Source organism: Equus caballus, chromosome 16 (genome assembly GCF_041296265.1).
Source record: "Equus caballus isolate H_3958 breed thoroughbred chromosome 16, TB-T2T, whole genome shotgun sequence".
Taxonomy (NCBI): Eukaryota; Metazoa; Chordata; class Mammalia; order Perissodactyla; family Equidae; genus Equus; species Equus caballus.
In genome coordinates this window covers 47,444,048-47,458,496 of record NC_091699.1, presented here as the reverse complement: position 1 = coordinate 47,458,496, position 14,449 = coordinate 47,444,048, and the positions used below count along the sequence as shown (strand labels likewise).

At 43.8% G+C, this 14,449-nt stretch overlaps 1 protein-coding gene across 4 annotated transcripts in view; it reads left to right on the top strand.

Annotated features, from left to right (window-relative positions):
• Positions 1 to 14,449, top strand: part of RAD54L2 (RAD54 like 2) — a 176,221-nt gene that overhangs the window by 5,077 nt on the left and 156,695 nt on the right. Inside the window, exon 1 of one of the 4 annotated variants that reach the window (XM_070237543.1) lies at positions 11,495 to 12,192. The exons of 1 other annotated variant lie outside the window; for it this stretch is intronic. The gene's annotated coding sequence lies outside the window, so the exon portion shown is untranslated. Of the gene's footprint in view, positions 1 to 11,494; positions 12,193 to 14,449 lie in introns of those variants that run through there. 2 more of the 4 variants (XM_023621238.2, XM_023621233.2) reach the window with 2 other exon arrangements.

The window sequence follows — 14,449 nt, the reverse complement described above, 5'->3', positions numbered from 1 at the left end:
CTCTTTAAAGGCCAAATCTATGTTTCCTAACCCTAGATATGCTTACGTAGGAAATAAATGCTTTTTATAGGAAAAAATATTTACTTTGCTCTTACACAATGCTTCAATGTTGTGCTTATGAGCCCCACATCCACCTGTAAAAACATTTTTCTGGGTCCCAGTGGTTCTTAGCTAATGTTTTTTTCCATTTTTTAAATTGTGATAAAGTACACATAACATAAAATTTACCATCTTACCCATTTTAAGTGTACAGGTCAGTGGTATTAAACACATTCATAATGTTGTGCAGCCATCGCCACCATCCATCTTCTTAACACTTTTTATTGTGTAAAACTGAAACTCTATAACCATTAAACAATAACTCCTCATTCTTCACTCACCCTTGCCCCTGGCAACCACGATTCTGCTTTCTGTTCCATGAATTTGACTACTTTAGATACCTCGTATAAGTGGAATTGTATTTGTCTTTCTGTGACTGAGTTGTTTCATAATGTCCTCAAGGACATTATGTGTCCTTAATGTCCATTATGTGTCCATAATGTGACTGAGTTATTAGCATAATGTCCTCAAGTTTCATCCATGCTGTAGAATATGTCAGAATGTCCTTCCTTTTTAAAGGCTGAATAACATTCCATTGTGTGTGTGTATATATATATATATATCATATTTTGTTTATCCATTCATCTGTCGATGGACACTTGGGTTGCTTCCACATTTTAGCTATTGTGAACAATCCTGCTGTGAACGTGGATGTACAAATATCTCTTTGAGACTCTGCTTTCAATTCTTTGGAGTACATACTCAGAAGTGGAATTGCTGGATCATGTGGTATTTCCATTTTTAATTTTTTGAGCAGAAGCTCTACCATTTTACATTCCTATCAACAGTGCACAAGAGTTCCAATTTCTCCACATTGTCACGAACACGTGTTATTTTTACTTCATTGCTAATGTATAGAAATGCAACTGATTTTTGTGTGTTGAGTTTGTATCCTGCTACTTTGCTGAATTCATTAGTTCTAACAGGTTTTTTTGTGTGAAATCTTTAGGGTTTTCTACATATAAGACCCTATTATCTGCAAACACAGATTATTTTACTCGTTCCTTTCCAATTTGGATGACTTTAATTTCTTTTTCTTGCCTAATTGCTCTAGCTAGAAATTTCACTACTATGTTGAATAGAAGTGGCAAAAGCAGGCATCATTGCTTTTTTCCTGATGGTAGAGGAAAAGCTTTCAGACTTTCACTATTGCATATGGTTTTTGCTGTGGATTTTTCATGTATGACTTGTATTATGTTGAAGTAGAAGTAGTTTCCTTCTTCTCTATTTGTTGAATGGGGTTTTTGTTTGTTTGTTTGTTTGTTTGTTTGTTTTTGCTGAGGAAGATTAGCCCCAAGCTATCATCTGTTGCTAATCTTCCTTTTTGTTTTTAGCTTGAGGAAGATTAGGCCTGAGCTAACATCTGTGCCAATCTCCCTCCACTTTATATGTGGGTTGCTGCCACAGCATGGCACGGGCCAGCCCTGTCATATGCTTTTATCATGAAAATGTGTTTAGTTTTGTCAAATGCCTTTTCTGCCTCAATTGAGATGATCACGTGTTTTTTTCTCCTTCATTCTGTTAATATAGTACATGACATCAATTTTAGTATGATGAACTATCCTTGCATTCCAAGAATAAATCACACTTGGTTGTGGTATATAATCCTTTTAATATGCTGCTAAATTGTTTGCTAGTATTTTGTTGAGGATTTTTGCATCAATGTTCATAAGGGTTAAAGGTATATATAGTTTTCTTTTCTTGTAGTGTCTTTATTTAGCTTTGGTATCAGGGTAACGCTGATCTTATTGAATGAGATTAGCATGTGTTCCCTCCTCTTCAAATTTTTGGAAAAGTTTGAGAAGGATTAGTATTAGTTCTCCTTTAAATGCTTGGTAGAATTCACCAGTGAAGCTATCATGTCCAGGGCTTTTCTTTGTTGGGAGATTTTTGATTATTGATTCAGTCTCCTTCTAGTTAGAGGTCTATTCAAATTTTCTACTTCTTAATGATTTAGTCTTGGTAGGTTTTGCATTTCTAAAAGGAGTTTGTCCATTTCAACTAGGTTATCCAATTTGTTGGCATACAATTCTTCATAGTAATCTCTTATAATCCTTTTGATTTCTGTAGAACTGGTAGTAATGTCCCCACTTTCATCTTTTTTTTTTTTAAGATTGGCACCTGAGCTAACAACTGTTGCCAATCTTTTTTTTTTTCTTTCTGCTTTTTCTCCCCAAATCCCCCCAGTGCATAGTTGTATTATTTAGTTGTGGGTCCTTCTAGTTGTGGCATGTGGGACACCGCCTCAACATGGCCTGACAAGTGGTGCCATGTCTGTGCCCAGGATCTGAACCAGCGAAACCCTGGGCCACTGCAGTGGAGCGTGCAAACTTAACCACTTGGCCATGGGGCCAGCCCCCCACTTTCATTTCTGATTTTAGTAATTTGAATCTTCTCTTTTTTCTTGATCAGCTGAGCTAAAGGTTTGTCGATTTTATTGATCTTTTCCAAGAACCAACTTTTGGTTTCACTAACTTTCTCCATTTCATTTATCTTTTGGTCCTTAACTTGCTAGGGATACTCTCCCCAGAAAACTGCCCATACACATCAAAGTCTGTATACATATTCAGGGTCTTCACAGACCCCTAAAACTCAAAGGTCTCTGTTTACAAATTTTGGTGCTGAAGGGCTTAAAATTCCCAGTGGTCCCTGAAAGGTTAAACTGGGTAGAGAGCAAGGCACAGGCAAAGGAAGGGGCCCAGCACTGATAACTCATCAGGCGCTGAATCAGTGAAAGCCTCTTGAATTTTATTGTGGTAGATTGGGTTGGGTCCTGAGTATCTACACTTCTAACAAGCTCCCGGTAAGGCCAGAGCTATTGGTTCTGGTCCACACTTTGAGGAATGAGGCTCTAAACAACCACATCCTCTCTAGCTCTGATTCTCAGCTAAGTTTCCCTCTCCATAAAAGGCATCCCCAGGTAGGCAGTGTCACCCTGACTCCTCCCTTCCCTTAACTACACTTTCAGTTACCAAGACCTGACAATATCATTTCCTAAATAACTTTGACTCCATTTGTCCATTTGTGCCTTCCTCCTTTCAGTTTAGTCCACCAACATCTCCTGCTTGGACGATTGTAGATTTCTCCCTACCCCCAGGCATGATCTCCTAGCCTCCAGTCTTGGTGCAATTTGAAATGCAAGTTGTCTTAGACTTTTGTGGTTTACAAGGGCCGGTGTGACCGTGGCCCTGGTCATATCTCCAGCCTCATTTCTTCACATCTTACTCATGCAGTTCCCACCTCTTGACTTACCTCTGCTCTTCCTTTACTGAAAATCTTCCTCCCCATCTTTCACCCGACTCCCATTCCTGTTCCTGCCCCCTTCTCTCCTCTCACCCCAGTCTAGGTTGGGAGCTTGCCTGGTCACACCTGCCTCCATTAGGGCCATTTTGATAATATCCAAGCCACATGAAGCTCCTTTAAGCAAAAGATGAACTGACTGTAAGGAGAAGAGGAAGTATCTTTTGGACTCCACTGAAAGGAATCCTGGTCCTTCCTTCCTTCTCTCCTCTGGGATTCTCAGCCCAGTGTCTTCTGACTGGTTGCTTCATAGCTCTTTGCATCTTTGAAACTTGGCTCCAAATTCTTGGCATATAGAATCTAATTGAACCATCTATAATTATGTATTCTCCTTGGGCCCATCAGCTACTGGTAGGGTACTGAGACACAGCACAAACATACTCTCCAGGCCTCACTACTGAATGGGTCGGCAGTTTTGCAAAGGGGAGTATGGGCTAAGTAGACCCGAAAGATGTCTCTTGAAACTCTTAGGGTATTTATCTTGTGCTTTCCTCTTGTAGTGGGGTAACTGCCTGCTACTGGTCTGCCTCCCCCAGTGGACATGAGCTCTTAGGATAGAGGACAAGTTGTATAACTCTGTCTCCAGGGATGAAACAGAATGTGCCCAATAAATATTTGTGGGATGAAGTGCCAAGAAAGCCCAGAAAAGGACTGGCCTTCAGGTGCACAGAGGCATCACAGAAGAACTGACATTTGGGCCAGGCATTAAAGCAGATTGAGTTTCCTAACTGGGAGGACAGGTTCAGCAAGAGGGGATGGTGGCTCTGTGGCTTGAATTAGTCCAACCACACGTTACTGAGCACTCAATGATTAACAACACATTGGGTGACAGCTATGAGAACAGGGTAAGACTTGGAAATGAGTGAGGAGTAGCTGAAGGGAAGTTGGGACTCCTGGAGTGTCTTAACCAGATATTTCCTCCTTTGAACAGCTGCTGATAGTTTGTTCTCATAGGAGTTAAGGCTGTATTATAATTATGTTTATGTGCCTGTGTCCCCCAGGAGTCTCAGGGGCTGTGTGCTTTTTGTCTTTGTCTAACAAATCCCCAGGGTCTTTTGAATGAAACTGAATCCCCTCAAGGCAAATGGGGGCTGTGGACAACCCTAATATTCTGTTCAATACATGCTCAAGGAACCCAATCCTGTCCTAGACTTTGAGGCTACTGATATGGACCAACCTGGTCCCATCTGGGGAAGTCAGACACAATTCCAATAAGAATGAGATAGATGCTATTTATAACTAAGATAATTGCAAAAGTGCAGCTAAGTCTGGGGAATCCCAGCCAATCTCATGTAGAGTGAGTAAGAACCTATAATCCTCTACCAATCCTGGTAGAATTGACTTAAAACAGCAAAGATGTTAGCCTAATTATCTTTGAACTAAATTAACCTGCACATGTCTTTAGCTCTTTCAAACACTGTTTGCAGCCACTTTCCATTTCTTTCTCACCATTGCAAGCATATTATCCCATTTGACAGATGAAGAACCCATTTCAGGGAGGTTTAGTGATTTAGTGATTTTAGTGATTTTCAGACAGCGTGTGAGAGGATCTGGTCCCCACTGCCCCCCCCCCATCCCTGAGGAAGAATCTTTCCCTTCTTGGAGGGAGTTACAGCCCCTCCCAGATACTTCAGATTTTCTCCAGATCTTAGAGTCTATAAGTGGGGACAATTCTTTCTCCCGTACTCAGAAAAACAGGTATTGATAACCTACTATGCAGAAGGTCTCATCCCTCCTCCCTTATTGAAACCTGCTCTCAGAAAAGCACTAGCATAATAGTCATTTACCTCTAAAGTAAGTAAATACTCCTACCTTCTCACTGTGCAACATATATATGTATGAATTCTTAGATCTGGGTTCAAATTCTGGCTCCACCAGTTACTGGCTGTGAGATCTTATGTAACTTGAACTCTCTGAGCTTCAGGTTTTTCTTTTTTTTTAATTGAGGTAAAATTCACATAACAGAAAATTAACCATTTAAAATGAAAAATCCAGTGGCATTTAATACATTCACAATGTTATGGAATCACCACTTCTATCTAGTTTCAAACATTTTCATCACCCTGAAATAAAACCCTGTACCCATTAAGCAGTTACTCACCATTGTCCACCCCCCACCTCCTTCAGCCCCTGGCAGCCATCAACTGCTTTCTGTCTCTCTGGATTTACCTATTATGGATATTTCATGTAATATGTGACCTTTTGTGTCTGGCTTATTTCACTTATATTGTTTTCAATATGCTTCATTTTATAGTATGTATCAGTACTTCATTCCTTTTTATGGCTAAATAACATTCTATTGTATGGATATACCACATTTTGTTTATCCATTCATCTGTTGATGAACACTTGGGTGGTCTCCACCTTTTGGCTATTGTGAATAATGGTACAATGAACACCGGCATACAAGTATCTGTGTGAGTCCCTGGTTTCAATGTTTTTGGGTAAATACCTAGGAGTGAAATTGCTGGGTCATATCATAATTCTATGTTTAATTTTATGAGCAACCATACTTTACTGCCAGTACCATACTCTTGATAGCTGTACCTTTGTAGTAGGTTTTTTGGGTTTTTTTTGAGGAAGATTAGCCCTGAGCTAACTGCTGCCAATCCTCCTCTTTTTGCTGAGGAAGACTGGCCCTGAGCTAACACCCATGTCCATCTTCCTCTACTTTATATGTGGGACACCTACCACAGCATGGCTTGCCAAGCAGTGCCCTGTGTACCCAGGATCTGAACCGATGAACCCCGGGCCGCCAAAGCAAAACCTGTGAACTTAACTACTGCGCCACTGGGCTGGCCCCTGTAGTAGGTTTTGAAACTAGGAAGTATGAGTCCTTCAGTTTTGTTCTTCTTCTTCAAGATTTTTTTGACTATTTGGGGGTCCCTTGAGATTCCACACGAATTTTAGGATGGATTTTTCTATTCCTGAAAAAACTATTTGTATTTCTATTTGATAGACGTTGCATCAAATCTATATAGTGCTTTGGGTACTATTGACATCTTAACAATTCATGAACACAGGATGTCCTTCCATTTATTTGTATATTATTTAATTTCTTTTAGCAATGTCTTATAGTTTTCTGTGTACAAGTCTTTTGTCTCTTTGGTTAAGTTTATTCCTAAGTATTTTATTCTTTTTGATGCTAGTGTAAATGAAATTGTTTCCTTAATTTCCTTTTCAGATTGTTCAATGTTAGTATATGGAAATGCAACTGATTTTTGTGTGTTGGTTTTGTATCCTGCAACTTTGTTGAAATCATTTAATAGCTCTGATCTTTTTTGTTGTTGTGGAATCTTTAGAATTTTCTACATGTAAGATCATATCATCTGTGAACAGAAATCATTTTACTTTTTTTCCAATTTGTATGCCTTTATTTCTTTTTCTTGCCTACTTGCTCTGGCTAGGACTTTCAGAACTATGTCGAACAGAAGTGGTGAAAGTGGGCATCTTTGTCTTATTCTGATCTTAGAGGAAAAAGTTCCCTCAAATTTCCCACCATTGAATATGATGTTAGCTATGGCTTTTCATATATAGCCTTTATTGTGTTGAGGTTGTCTCCTTCTACTCCTAGTTTGTTGAATTTTTTTTTAATCAGGAAAGGGCCAATTTGGATGGCTTTCATATTTTTCTTGTGTATTTGCTCTGGCTAGAACTTCCAATGCAGTCTTAAATAGCAGTGGTGAAGGCAGGCATCCTTGTCTTGTTCCTGGTCTTAAGGAGAAAGCTTTCAAAGCTTTCAGTGTTTCACCACTGAGAACAATATTAGCTGTGGATTTTTTATAAATACCTTTATCGTGTTAAGGAAGTTACCTTCTGTCCTAGTTTTCTGAGTGTTTTTATCATGAAAGCCAACCTTGCTTCTGGGAGTATGCGTATGTGGTGAGGGTGGGCAGATTCTCACGGCCCTGGAGCCCAGGACTCCTCACATTTCCCACCCAGCCTTCACATGAAGCTGGTTAAATGGAACCTGAACCACCAAAACTTTGGCTATAAACTGATCTGGGAGTGACCACTGACTGAGCTGTCAGCAGTTACACTGAGAGGCTGGGAATGACCCATCCCAGCTTGCCTAGCTAAACCCTGAAGTCCAGCTAGGACTACCTCTTTCTTGTCTTTCCTATATCCATGCCCTTTCCCATGCTGTTCTGCTGTCTAAGGCCTCATTCTTTCTTTCTTTTTTTGAGGAAGATTAGCCCTGAGCTAACTGCTGCCAATCCTCCTCTTTTTGCTGAGGAAGACTGGCCCTGAGCTAACATCCATGCCCATCTTCCTCTACTTTATACGTGGGATGCCTACCACAGCATGGCTTTTGCCAAGCGGTGCCACGTCGGCACCCGGGATCCGAACCAGCGAACCAGCGAACCAGCGAACCCCGGGCCACCGAGAAGCATAATGTGTGCACTTAACCGCTGAGCCACCAGGCCGGCCCCAGGCCTCCTTATTCTTAAAGATCCTTCTTTAGCAAGTCTTCTTTTGTACTACACCCCTACCTTGTGCAAGGGAGCTCTTCCCTCCATTTTCCCATGGCCCCTCATTGATACCATCCTTCAAGAAATGACCTCATTCTGTAGGGTATCACAATTCAGGTAAACTTTCCCAGGCATGCCAAAATCTCCAAGGGACCCTCACCCCTTCCCTTTCATTCCCAGTGCCTCACAGGCCTGCTTCAAGAATGGGCCCAAGACATTCCAATTTGTTAAGCATATTTGTCGAGCTCTTCTGTAACTATTCTAGATTTTGAGGATCTTAGTAAGATTGACAAGATCTTTGTTCCATGGACCTCACAATCTTGAGGGGAGAGAGATGAAAAACAGATAAAGAAAAATATCAGATAGCATTAAGGTCTCTGCAGATCTAGAAAATGGTGGTGTAATGGTGACTGGGCAGCTACTTAAGATTGGGTAAGGTAGTCATGGAGGGCTTCTCTGAGGAAGCTGATGGAACTGAATGGCATTATTCTCTATAGGACTTTTAAAAAGCAACTGTCTATGACATCTATCTATTGCCTTGGCAAATGTACATGGTTATTTATCAGGTACATTAATCTGTGCTTTTCCCCTAGGAGTTGATCAACAGCATCTTTCACGCTTTCCCCAGGGCCAGCCTGAAAAGTGACCACTTCAAGACCATGAAATCTGGGAGAAGGGCTAAAGGCCACTTCTCCACTCTCCAGGGCAGTCATCTGGGAGTTCTCTCTACACGCCATGCTGCGCCTGAGCGCTGGTCCTTCTGCCTGGAATTCTCCTTCCCTGAGCCTTCACATGCTTCTCTTTAGCATTCTTGGCATTCAGCTGTCTGCTAACATGTCACCTCATCAGTGTGTTCTTACCCAATGCCTCCCCTCTCCTGATAGCCTCTCTTCCATACAGGCCTCTGTTTTATGTTTTTTTTCCTTTTTTTTTGAGGAAGATCAGCCCTGAGCCAACATCCACCGCCAATCCTCCTCCTTTTTGCTGAGGAAGACTGGCCCTGAGCTAAGATCTGTGCCCATCCTCCTCTACTTTATATGTGGGACACCTACCACAGTATGGCTTGCCAAGTCATGCCAGGTCTGCACCAGGGATCTGAACCAGCGAACTCCGGGCCACCGAAGCGGAACGTGCACACTTAACTGCTGAGCCACCAGGCCGGCCCCTGTTTTATGTTCTTTTCAGCACTCATTAAAATTTGAAATTATTTTGTACTATTTGTCTCCCTTGATTAGAGGTGAGCTACTTTAGGGTGGAGACCTGTTTTCTCCTGTTCAGTGCTGTGCTCCCCAGGGCCTGGATCAGCATCTGAAGCACAGTTTGGGGACAATAAGTATCTGGTCAATGAACTTCCACACGGGACAAGTTTTTATTAGTTACACTTCATTAGTTACAATTATAGAAGGATTCTGGACCAGAGTCCTTCAAATTCAAATTTGAGCATAGTTCTTCACTCACTTCAGTGCATGGTTATGAGTAGGCTCTGGACCTAAGTATCCTGTGCTCAAACCCAACCTCCCAGCTTCAATTTTTCTGTCTTTGAAGTGGGATAGTAATTGTACGTACCTCACAATATCAATGTGAGGATTAAAGGCTTTAATACCTGTCAAATGCTTACAGTTATGCTTGACATGTCTTATTACTATTCCTCAGTATGCAGTACAGTACCTGGTAAGGTAGTTACCCAGTAAAAAATTGCTGAGTGGGGAATGTTATGGTGCAGCAAGTTTGCCAGGCCTTCATTAGACACTGTGGTGGATTTTTTTTTTAAAGCCTCCCAGAGATTATAATCTAGTATGAGAGAAGTAGTGTACAAGCAGAAAGTTAAACAAATCCCAAGAAAAGCATGGCTGTTGAAGAAAGAAATACAGCTATTTGCCACCTTGGAACCTGGTTCAGAATGATCATGGCTTTGGCATCCAGAAGTAGGGGTGGGCTAGAAGTGTTGCTGGTGGATAAAGGACTGAGCTGGCTTTCATGGAATGAGGAGGTGAAACAGGCGAAAGGAAGAGGGTGTTTTTCCAAGTGTGAGTTCACAGTGATAGAGAAGGCTTAGTTCTAGTTTCTAATTGATTAACAAGTTGCTGGCGAGTCTTGTCTAATCCCAGCAGGAAGATTCCAGAGTTTTTAACCTCTCTTAAAGGCAGAGCTATCAATAGGCAGGTGTGTGTGTAAATCATTCTAGGAATTTCCCTCCTAATAGAACCCATTTTCCTACAGGTGAATTGGGGGGGGGGGGTGCCATGATCTTCAAAGGTGGTTGCGAGGGCATAACATCATCCAAGTTGTCAGGGAAGCTCCTGGAGGGTAGGGAGGAATGATGTCAGAGAAGGGCAATGGCATGTTGGGAGGAGAGAATGGAAGGGGCTTCCATCACCAGGGGAGCCAGCCCTGGCCCTAGTTTCTCCAACCTCAATGACAGAGGAGGAAGGTAAGTGTGGGTGTCTTTGATGATTGCGTATTGGGTCTTTTGAGGGGGGGTAGGGAGATAAACAATCAGACTCTTTTCTCAAGTCTCTGCTCAGCTTCACTGGTCTCTTTCTCCTTCCTTTGGTTATCTCATCTGAACCTGCTTCGACCTTGAGATCAGAACTGCTTTATGTGTCACACAGTTAGTCCAAGCTAAGAGGTCAATTGGGGAAAATGCAAGGCCTGGAGCAAAGAGGGGTCAGAGTGCTGATCTGACATTGGCATGGTGAGAGAAGTGAACCAGCTTTTGAGGCACGTTTTGTCCTCTAAGTATGTAGGATGAAGTCCCCTTACTTGCAGGAGTAGAGAGCCTCCAGAGGTTTTGAGGATGCTGCTTTCTAACCCATGAGTCTGCCATTTCCAGATGGTTAACAAAAAGCCTTCAGACAGGCAGAACTATTTCCTTAGTTCAAGAGGACAATCTAAATGGAAATCCATGTGAGTTTGTGTGTGACAGTGACAAAATTTCACTCAGGTGCAAGTGACTGATATCAGAGCCTTTTGGAAAGTCTCTTCAGACAAGAGGGAAGGGTATCAAGGTAAAATTTCCTGAGTCTCAGAAGACAAGGGACTAAGTGAGAATGGAAAATTTAAGAACATGTAAAAGCTGTGATTCTTTTTGGAGTACCTTCTGTAGATCTAAATTCCCATCGATAGTTTGAGTACACACCCTTGTATTTTTATAACCTGAAAATAACTATGTCTGATATCTAGAGGTGTGAAGGCCCAGAAGAAAAGGGAGATGGGGAGGAGAAAGGATTTTTTATCCTCTTGATTTTATGAAGAAAACAGAACAAAATATTAAAAAAAAATCTTTCAGAATTTTTTCCTTATCTCGCCAGTGTTGGAGGAGGAGGAGGACAAAGAGGAGGAGGGGTATGAGGAAAGAACTTGGGGTTGTAGTGGAGAGAGCTGACAGAAAAACACTTTCCTCTTAATTGGAGCCCACGTCAGTAATTCCCAATTTGAGAGAGGAGAATCTGCGTCCTCAACCTCCCCCTGAGAGTCAGTGATCAAGAAAGCCTTTTCTTGTCCCTGCTTTTTTTCCAGGGAATTCCGAAGACAGCTTCGGTCAACAGGAACTGGGACAGGAGGGGGAAGGGGGGAGGGAGGAGGAGTGAAAACCTAGCGTTACAGGTGCGCATCAATTTCAGGCATCCTTGAGGACTGCGCACAACCTCTGTTGGCGGCGATGGAGGAGCTGCAATCATCACCGGCAGCATCAGCAATGACCGTGCCCCCAAGTTGAGCCCCATATCCCTGCACCAGACACTTGCATCATCCCATTCAATCCTAACAAGGCTCTGAGGTTATCCCCAAATGAGGAACGAGGAGGAACAGAGGCTCAGTTGAAACACTAAGTGACCGGCTTGCCTCTCTGCTGGCTGGCGGGGCGCAAACCCATTCCGTCGGACCCACCCTGGAACCATTCCCAGGTGGATTCCGGCCTGGAATTTCCGTGCTGCATTAATTCTCCAAACGGTCACCTATAGCACAGAAGTATCTATCCAGGGAGGAATCGCGGTCCACCTGGCGCCGGGGAAGAACGGCCTCTGCTTGGCTCTCAGCGGAACTTTTCTGTCGGCGGCGCGTGTTCCCGTCCGGTCTGCCCGGCGCGCGGGCCGGGAGGGGGACGCTTTCTGGCGCGGACCGCGAGCGGAGGCTGCGAGCGCCGCCGCCGGAGAAGACCGACGCTCGGCCGGAGCCAGCCCGCGGCGTCCGGGCCTGGCTGGCTGCTTCCCGCCTCACCCGCCACCCCCGCCGCCGCAGACACCGCCGAGGCGGGCGCAGCAGAACCCGCGGCCACTCGGCCCTGCCCGGCCCGGCACGGCCCGGAGCCGCGGCGCGGGAGGTGAGTGCCGGTGCCGGCCCCGGCTCCCCGCTCGGGCCGCCGGGACCCGCAACAATGGAGCCCGAGTGGGAACGCGGCCCGGGCCCCTGGCTCTCAGCGGCCTGGGGCAGCAAGCCGGTCCCGGCAACCCGGGCCTGGGGGCACTGGATCCGACCTGGGAAACTCCAGTGGCCGGAGGCTTGGTGGGGGTTTTGTCCTTGACTCGGGGCCTCGGTGGCTTGATATTTAGGATTTTTGTAGCCGGAGAAGGGAGTCAAAGAGGCAGGGGGACTTAACTCTAGTGGCATGAGTTCTTAGCGCTTGATGCAGACGACCAGGAGGCTGACCATGGCGGGGTGGGGGTTGGGGGGGGGATCGCGTTTGGAATTCTAGGGGCCTCAGTGTGCCTGGTCCCTAAGGCGCATCAGGATGCCTTACCCCCGCCCCCAGGTCTGTGAACTTGGCAGACTGGGGTCTGGCTGGGGAGAAAGGACATTGAGAGTTAAGCTTCTCTGGAGTAACTGGTGATTAGTTCCTGGAGAGGCAGGAGCTCAGCTGGGCTTAGGGGAGTTGAGCAAGGAGCTGGATTCTCTGGGGCCCAGATGCATCCTGCCTTTGAGTGGTTCTCAGGTGGGGAACTTGTCACAAGAGTGTGACGGTGAGTAGTCTTGGCTACCTTGGTGTTAGGGTGAGGCCAGGGTTGTGATTTGGGGAGTGTAAAAGAGAGTTGATAGGCTGCTGAGGTTGGAGAATTAGCTTTATTTGGGCCATGGTGGTGGCAGCCTGGGAGATGAACAAGGGAACTTTGCAGAGTGGGCTTCATGATAGAGAATGACCTCTTACTGCGGAGGTGTGGGTGACTCAGATCTGCTAGAATTCCTGTCCCTTGCTCATGGATATGGCTGACCGTATTGTTGGCTGGGCACTGAGGTAGTTGGAGCTGGAAGGGGCATTTGGGGGCTGAATGAGTTACTTCCTGAGTAGAAGACAGTGTGGACCCTTCCTTCTTACTCCAATCAGGATGGTAGCTGTCATTGATAATATTTTAAGTAAAGAATTTCTTTGTGGTATTTGGATCCAAAGCTTTCCTCTGTTCATTTTTTTTCTGCTTTGTTTTTGAATTGTGACTCATACTTTCTTTTCAGCACTGTGGCTATTGTTTGTAATGATGGACAACTTAGACACCATAATATATGTAAATTCTAGGCGTTTTCAGTCCAATCCTTATAAATGTAAATTAATTTAAGAGGCTGTTTTCACTAATTTGTGTGTCATTGTTTAATGTGGCAACTCTAGAGAGGGAGACGAAAACCCTAACAGTTTGTTTAAAAGTTCTTTATATTCCTAAATCCATGAAACTTCATTTTCTCCTACTGCCATGAAGTCATTACATTGAATCTGTTAAATCTTAGTGACTGTCATTTCAGCTCTCATAGGACATTGTCTTCACTAGAAGTGTTAGCCATTTTCAGTGAATTTGGTCTGTACACTGTGTGTCATCTGTACATTGAAAGACAGTGTGCAAACTTCGAATCTGAGGCCTGCAGCTGTGCACGAGAGCTCTCTGTGTAGTATTCAGACAAAAGTTGGTGTGTTGTCTGTAGATGAGATATCAAACCCTGTATGAAGAAAACAGTATCAGGATCATTGCAATTTCTGAGTTTATTCAGAGTGTGAGGAGATACTGCCTAGTTAGTATACTAGAGTATAAATTTTCAGGTGAGATGTGGGGTAATTCTGACTATTTTTAGTTGTACTGGTAGTTCTGGGGATTGTGTTCTCCCTTAATCTTTAAAAAAATCGTGTATTTCCCTTGTATTCTTTCTGTTTCTTTTTCTCTCTTTTAAATTTTCTATCCTAAGTAGTTCGTTCTTTCATAAACCAGTATCTGTTGAATTACACTAGGCACTGTGTTGGCCACCTCCACAATGGTGGTATTTTTGACATTTTAATAGTTGTAGTTCTTAGTTCAAAAGTGGCTGTTGGGGCTGGCCCCGTAGCCGAGTGGTTAAGTTCGTGTGCTCTGCTTCACCAGCCCAGGATTTCGCCGGTTCGGATCCTGGGCATGGACATGGCACTGCTCATCAAGCCATGCTGAGGTGGTGTCCCACATGCCACAACTAGAAGGACCCACAACTAAAAAAATGTACACCTATGTGCCAGGGGGCTTTGGGGAGAAAAAGGAAAAATAAAATCTTTAAAAGTGGCTGTAGATCTATGAAAGAAGTGATTCAGGTATATCAAGCTTTTAATCAGTAAAGCCATTGAATAAAGTTTT